The sequence below is a fragment of the Leptopilina heterotoma genome, unplaced genomic scaffold (assembly GCF_015476425.1).
Source record: "Leptopilina heterotoma isolate Lh14 unplaced genomic scaffold, ASM1547642v1 Lhet_210, whole genome shotgun sequence".
Classification (NCBI taxonomy): Eukaryota; Metazoa; Arthropoda; class Insecta; order Hymenoptera; family Figitidae; genus Leptopilina; species Leptopilina heterotoma.
The window spans coordinates 652006-659495 of NW_025110926.1; the positions used below are offsets into that span (position 1 = coordinate 652006).

General features: G+C 23.6%; 1 long non-coding RNA gene across 1 annotated transcript; it reads left to right on the forward strand.

Annotated features, from left to right (window-relative positions):
- Positions 1 to 5486: 5486 nt before the first annotated feature.
- LOC122501531 lies at positions 5487 to 7034 on the forward strand. Its single transcript, XR_006301575.1, has 5 exons — positions 5487 to 5519; positions 5642 to 5751; positions 5948 to 6017; positions 6140 to 6241; positions 6837 to 7034. It is a non-coding gene; the product is annotated as an uncharacterized LOC122501531 (long non-coding RNA).
- The last annotated feature ends 456 nt before the right edge of the window (positions 7035 to 7490 follow it).

Below are 7490 nucleotides of genomic sequence, written 5' to 3' on the forward strand. Positions count from 1 at the left end.
TTCCGCATTCCACTTTTCAAATTCCGCATTCCACTTTCCACATTCCGAATTCCATTTTTCACATTCCATAATGGGATATTTTAGAATTTTAATCAAATTTTAAAAAATTAATAATTATGGTTTAAAACATTTTCTTTTAATTTTAATTCAACTTTATTTATAAGTAAATTATTTTTTTGTATTAACATATTAATAGTATGTGTCGTAAGAAAATTGATTCTCGTTATTATTCTATTTCTTAAAATAACTTCTTAAACTTGATTATGAAATGCATATAAATTATAAGTGATTAAATCTAATGTTAAATCAATTATTTTTGATTTTTGAAAATATTTTTCAATTCCTCTAAATGCTTTTCTGTATTTTGAGAAGCAAGCAAATGTTTTTTCATTATCTCTAGTTTTTTCTTCCTATAAACACTTGTTTCTTCTCTTTCTCTTTTCATTTCTAGAAGCTTCTCTTCGTTGAGTTTTAATTTTCCCTGGATGACCTCAACAGCATTTATATCAGTTACATTTTCTCTTATAAATATTAACCGTTAATATGTATTTTTAATGAACAAAAAATGTGGAACTAATTGCATTGAAAAGTGGAATCTATGTTTACGACTACTAAAACCCAAAAAAAATTTTTATGTAGGTACTGTCAAATAGGGTAACTTCGGACGGTTTTCGATGTTTTTATTAATATCTTTTATAATATAATATCTGGAAGATTGATGTTTAGAATATATCATCCAAAGGGTCTTGTATGGCGGTATTTTTAGTTAAATTTTATTTATTTATTTCTATTATTTTCTCTGTAGTAAAAAACCAAAACCGGAATAGTTAAAAGTCAATTTATTGTAATCAACTACAGAAAACGTGTTCGAATTTAGGTTATTGAAATTAGTGTATCTTTTATGAGAATAAATAGTAGATTAAATTTCAAAAAAGAAATTTAATGTTCGGTAAAGTAAAATATATACAGAAGTTACCCTATTTGACGGTCAATTTTAAGCTACAAGTGGGAGCTTTATAAATATATAACAGTAGTTCTAAACGCGTTTTAATCGAAACCTTATTTTTCCATGCTGTGTAATGTTTTTCTCAGAAACTACAGGACCGATTCTTATGGAATTTTTAGCACATGTCAGATGTGTGGGTACTACCGGAAGTAAAATTATTTAAAAATAATAATTTTTTTTACATTTTTAAATCAAAAACTGTCCAAAAACATCGTTTTTCGAACAAATTTATTTAAACTGCTCCAAATTTGTTATTTTTTCATAAAAGGTAATGATTATTTTAATTTTTATATTTCTAAGTTTTCTAATTTGAAAAAAACATACACAGATGGCATCGGCATTTTTTACAGGGCTAAAAATATTGCTAACTTTTAAATAAACATAATTTTTTCAATATTACAACGTTTTCTATATAGTTAAAGACTGTCTTTGTTGAACTAAAAAAGATTTAGATCAATAAAATCTTACAGGGATATTAAAAGAAAATTCTACAAAGCGTCTACCAATTGATAAAAACAAGTAAAAAATTAAGAGTTAATACATATATAACATACTGTCATCGAGTTTCATTTTTTTGAGAAGGTACCCTGCTGGTCTTTTTTGTCATTCAAAGGTCTATTGTTTTCAAAAATCCTTTTAAAATTTTGGAGAAGTGAATTTCCTTCATCCAACTTATTTTTCTTTCTCTCCAGTTTTACTTCCTTTTGCTCAAAACTTTTTTCTTTCTCTTCTTCCTCGGAGCCACTTATTAAAATCTCTATAAATTTTTAAAGTTTTTTTTGAAAATTTACAATAAACCCGCGTGAAAGTAAAATAATTCAGTTAATTAAATTACTATTTAAAAAAATATGCTGAACAAATAAACAAAAAACGCAAGTTTTTAATTTTAAAAAAAATATTAAATATTAAATATTAAAAATAATATTATATTGTATTATAATATAAATAATCCTAGTTGTTATACCCGTCATCGACGGGTTTTAGTTTCTGCTAATATATTTAAAGTGATGTCAACCAACCGGGAACTTAATTTGACTAGGAAAAACTAATAAATTGTTACTATTAACTATTTTATTGGGAAAATATTACTATTTGAATCAGAGGCATTTCACGTCAGAAATATCACGATTTGCAAAGGGTATGCCGATTTTCGCAAAAGTTCGTGGGATTATAGTTCTATATAAGAGACTTCTTTCCCCCAAATTTTTTCAAAAAAAATTCAAAATTGTTGAAGATACGCCATTTTGAATTTTAATATTAATTTTATAAAATTTTGAATATCTCGGAATATTGTTTATGGATTTTTATGAAATTTACACATTTTTCAGGTAAAAGTATGTACTTTAAAATGCAAATAAAGTTAATAAAAAAAAATTTTTTTAAACAATTTTTTGTTTATTTACTCATCTCTGAGAAAAATGTTATTAACATATTTGGATTCCTTATGAATTCACCTTTAATTTCATAAAAAAAATTGATGGAGACTCAACTGGTTCCGGAGATATTGAATTTTTTGTAAAAAATAGTCATAGTTACAGCAGCAATGCACGACTGCGGTAACGTACTACGCGACTTGTGCAGTATGGTGCTATGGCGCGGCGACGCTTTTTTTTACAAAAAACTCAATATCTCCGGAACCAGTTGAGTCTCCATCAATTTTTTTTTATGAAATTAAAGGTGAATTCATAAGGAATCCAAATATGTTAATAACATTTTTCTCATAGAGGAGTAAATAAACAAAAAATTGTTTAAAAAAATTTTTTTTTAATTTTTTTATTTAAAAATTAATTTTTTTTTATTAACTTTATTTGCATTTTAAAGTACATACTTTTACCTGAAAAATGTGTAAATTTCATAAAAATCCATAAACAATATTCCGAGATATTCAAAATTTTATAAAATTAATATTAAAATTCAAAATGGCGTATCTTCAACAATTTTGAATTTTTTTTGAAAAAATTTGGGGGAAAGAAGTCTCTTATATAGAACTATAATCCCACGAACTTTTGCGAAAATCGGCATACCCTTTGCAAATCGTGATATTTCTGACGTGAAATGCCTCTATTATCAAATTTAAGTAAATTATTCTATTTAATTATATTAAATGTGTATGCTTAAAACATCATTTTTTAAATAATTAATATTTACAAAAGATAGTAAACATTTCAGTAAATTTTTTACATGTGGGCAATTCCACGCAAGATTTACCTATGACCTTGAAAATTCGGTTAAACATATTTTTTTCTCATTCTATATGGAAAAAAAAGAAATACGTGTTTTTTTATTTTTGTTTAATCGCCCAAATTTTCGAGTTATGAATTTTCGAAATTTTGGATTTGTAACTGTAGACATATTTTCAGTAGCTTATAAGTCTGAAAATATTGAGTTTAGCAAAAACTTGTCAGGGAATGAAAGTTTTAGTTTTCTTTCAACTTTTAAGAAATGTAAAAAAAAAATTTTTTTAAAATTTTTTATTAAAGAAAAATTTTTTTTTAAAACAAATTAATTTTTTTTAACTTTGGACCCTTTTCTTTTTACTTTTTTTTAAATTTATTTATACCTTATAATATGCAGAAGATTCCTAAAAAAGTTTTGGAGTGGGCCGACGCGTTTAATGAGTTGTACAAAATTTTCAAAAATCACGTGCAAGGTGCTCGTGTTCTACGAAACGCCTCACAATGGAATTTTTTTACAATTTACTTCTCAAAAAATGTCTACAGACTAAAATTTTTAATCGATTCGAGTGTTTTTTGTTTTAAATAAAAGGAGAACAATTTCTGAACATATCCCTCCATGCAAACCTAAGAATCTTCAATTGTTTATAATTTTTTTTAAATACAAAAAGTTAACAAATTAGTTGTGTAGTTTCCTTTAAAAATGAATAATTATTTTCTTATTTTGCTACTACACATGTCTTAAATCAGATTCAATTAATATAATATATGACCACTAGATAAATAGTAAAACATAAAATAATTTATCTAAACACTTATAAACAATATTAGTTAACAAATAGTTTGTTCAATAACTATAAACAATTCAATATATATATATATATATATATATATATATATAAATTTGTATTAAATGTTTTTTTTCTTTCCTTGTGTTTTTTAAAATTAAAATAAAAAAATTAATTAAAATAAAATAAATGTAATTAATATATATATATTCTACATTAAAATGTTTATTGCTTTATTTTGAGACAAACATTCTTTGCAATTAACTTCAATGAAAACTATGAAAAAATTCTTTTTGGTGCAGAGGAACCAAAGTTCATTATTTGTTAACTATTATTGTTTATAACAGTTAAAAATAGTTTTTTAACGAAAGTGAGATGTAATCATTAAATGAACCTAAAGTACAATATGAATATGAAAGAACAAAGTTTTTTTATGGAGAGGAACCAAAGTTAACTATTTGTTAACTAATATTGTTTATAAGTGTTTAGATAAATTATTTTATGTTTTACTATTTATCTGGTGGTCATATATTATATTAATTGAATCTGATTTAGGACATGTGTAGTAGAAAAATAAGAAAATAATCATTCATTTTTAAAGGAAACTACACAACTAATTTGTTAACTTTTTGTATTTAAAAAAAAAATTATAAACAATTGAAGATTCTTAGGTATGCATGGAGGGATATGTTCAGAAATTGTTCTCCTTTTATTTAAAACAAAAAATACTCGAATCGATTAAAAATTTTAGTCTGTAGACATTTTTTGAGAAGTAAATTGTAAGAAAATTCCATTGTGAGGCGTTTCGTAGAACACGAGCACCTTGCACGTGATTTTTGAAAATTTTGTACAACTCAATAAACGCGTCGGCCCACTCCAAAACTTTTTGGAAAATCTTCTGTATATTATAAGGTATAAATAAATTAAAAAAAAATAAAAAAGAAAGGGTCCAAAGTTAAAAAAAATTAATTTGTTTATAAAAAAAAATTTTTTTTAATAAAAAATTAAAAAAATTTTTTTTTTACATTTCTTAAAAGTTGAAAGAAAACTAAAACTTTCATTCCTTGACAAGTTTTTTCTATACTCAATATTTTCAGACTTATAAGCTACTGAAAATATGTCTACAGTTACAAATCCAAAATTTCGAAAATTCATAACTCGAAAATTTGGGCGATTAAACAAAAATAAAAAAACACGTATTTCTTTTTTTTCCATATAGATTAAGAAAAAAATATGTTTAACCGAATTTTCAAGGTCATAGGTAAATTTTGCGTGGAAATGCCCATGTATATAATTTTTGTAAAATTTATTTACATTTTTATTTATAGAATAAAAATCAATTAATTTCTATTAAACATTATTATAACAAAATTTGAATATATGCTTATAATATAACCTTGACCTAGATTTGGAACAAGTGGAAAAGCGATATGAGACAAAAAATGAGAGATGAGAAAAAAATCGTGATGCAACAGGAGGAGGATCCCCTATTTCAATTGATTACGAATTTTTAGATGAGCAATTAATAATGCTTTTGTCAAAAGAGCAAAGGTATAAATACAACTAATAGGCATATTATTATTTACTATTATGAATTAAATTTTTTTAATTACAGTATATAATATATAATTAACAATAAATGAGAGTAATATTATTGTTATTAATTTTGGTAGTGATTTAGTTCTTCCACCCGCGAAAGAATGGGAATTGAGGGCGATAAAACAGCTGATGCCAAATAATACTGCTATATGTAAAACAAGTAGTACGAAAAGCCCGAAAAAAGGTTAAAACGTGAATTTAATTAATTAAAATTAATTTTATTTAATTTTATCTTCAAAAATTTTTACATAGAAAATAGTATTTCAACATTTCTTTAAATTTTCAGACAAATAATTTTGTCTATTAAATTAAAAATTTCATTTTTAAATTATATTTTTAATAAGAATTATTTTAATAGCAATTTTCATTTATACATAAAGGTTAATTCTCTACAAACGAAATGTTGTACTAAAGCGGACAAGATTGAATTAAATACTTTAGAATCTGAAGGTAATAATGATAATTTTTTTTAATGTATTAGATTTGTATTTTATATTATATACTTAAAACTTAATAATACTTCATTATTATTAATATTATTTTAATTATTTACTAAATAATTTTTATTAAAGAAGATGACGTTATTATCATCGAAGACGATGTCGATAAATTAGATGACCACAAACAGGATGGAGAAAAAGAAAATATTGACGCCAAAAATGCTCCCTTACAAAGTAAATTAATATATTTCCAATACTTTATTCATATATTTTTTGATGATTTCTTCAATTAATTTGGATAAATTTTAACTACTTCATGCAAGATTTAAACTATTATTTTGATTTCATGTGTCATAATTTTCTCTTTATAGTTTATTTAAAAATTCTGAATAAGAAAACTTATTATATCCCGCTTTTGAGATCTTTTGTCTAAACAAATATTGCATTATCAATTCTTCTTTACAAATGATTTAATACAAGCCAATTTTCTTATGATAATGTACTTTTTATAAACAAATTATTTATAGTATGATTAAAGTTTTGCATTATATGGACGTTTGCTCATCTAGTATTTTAATTACTTATTAATTATTTATTTATTAATTAATCAAAATTATTTTCAAGAAGTGAAGCTAGTATAACTTTTTCTTACATTTTTATATATTACGTCACACTTGAAGGTAGAGGGAGGAGTTAATCAATTTCTAACAATCTACAGAAAAATGTCACTAACGATGTAACAGTGCGTGACATAAGGGGGGGGGATGCTAAAATGGTTATTATAATAATTAGCTATTCAAATGAACTAATTATTAAATTAATTTTACAGGAAAGATAAAAACAAGGACTAAAATATTTAAAACTGAAAAATTATCTGATTACAAAAAAAGCGTGATTGCACTAAAGCAGAAGAAAATGAAAATCATGTCCGAGGCTTTGGAATATCAAAAAATGAGAGATAAACTCCAATATAGCATCCTTAATAAAATTAACAATAATTTATCTAAGTCATAAATCTACATCTTTACATGAAACTATTATTATATTTTCTATTGTTTCATGTTATGGATTTCTTTTAAATGTTTTCTTAAATATTAAAATATTAATATTTAACTTAAAAAGTTATAAACATGACATTCTTTGAATAAAAATTTTTTCTAAAAAGCCTTACGTGTTTTTTAAACGGTGCCATATTAAGTTTGCTCGAACACTATTTTTTAGGCCAAGAGAAATTTACATACAATTAATTTTTTTGTAAAATAGAAAGTTTTTATTTACAACATTTTATAGACAATAGACAATAGACATATTTAGACAAATTTCTTGTTTACATGCGAAAAAAGGTCAGAAAATACTCAATGATTTTATTAATTCAATGAAACTATTTTACAAAATTAAATAATTAACGTTTCTTTCAAGAGTGAATAAATATTTTCTTAATAATTCATTTAAAACAGTAAATTTAGATTTTTTGTGTAAATTG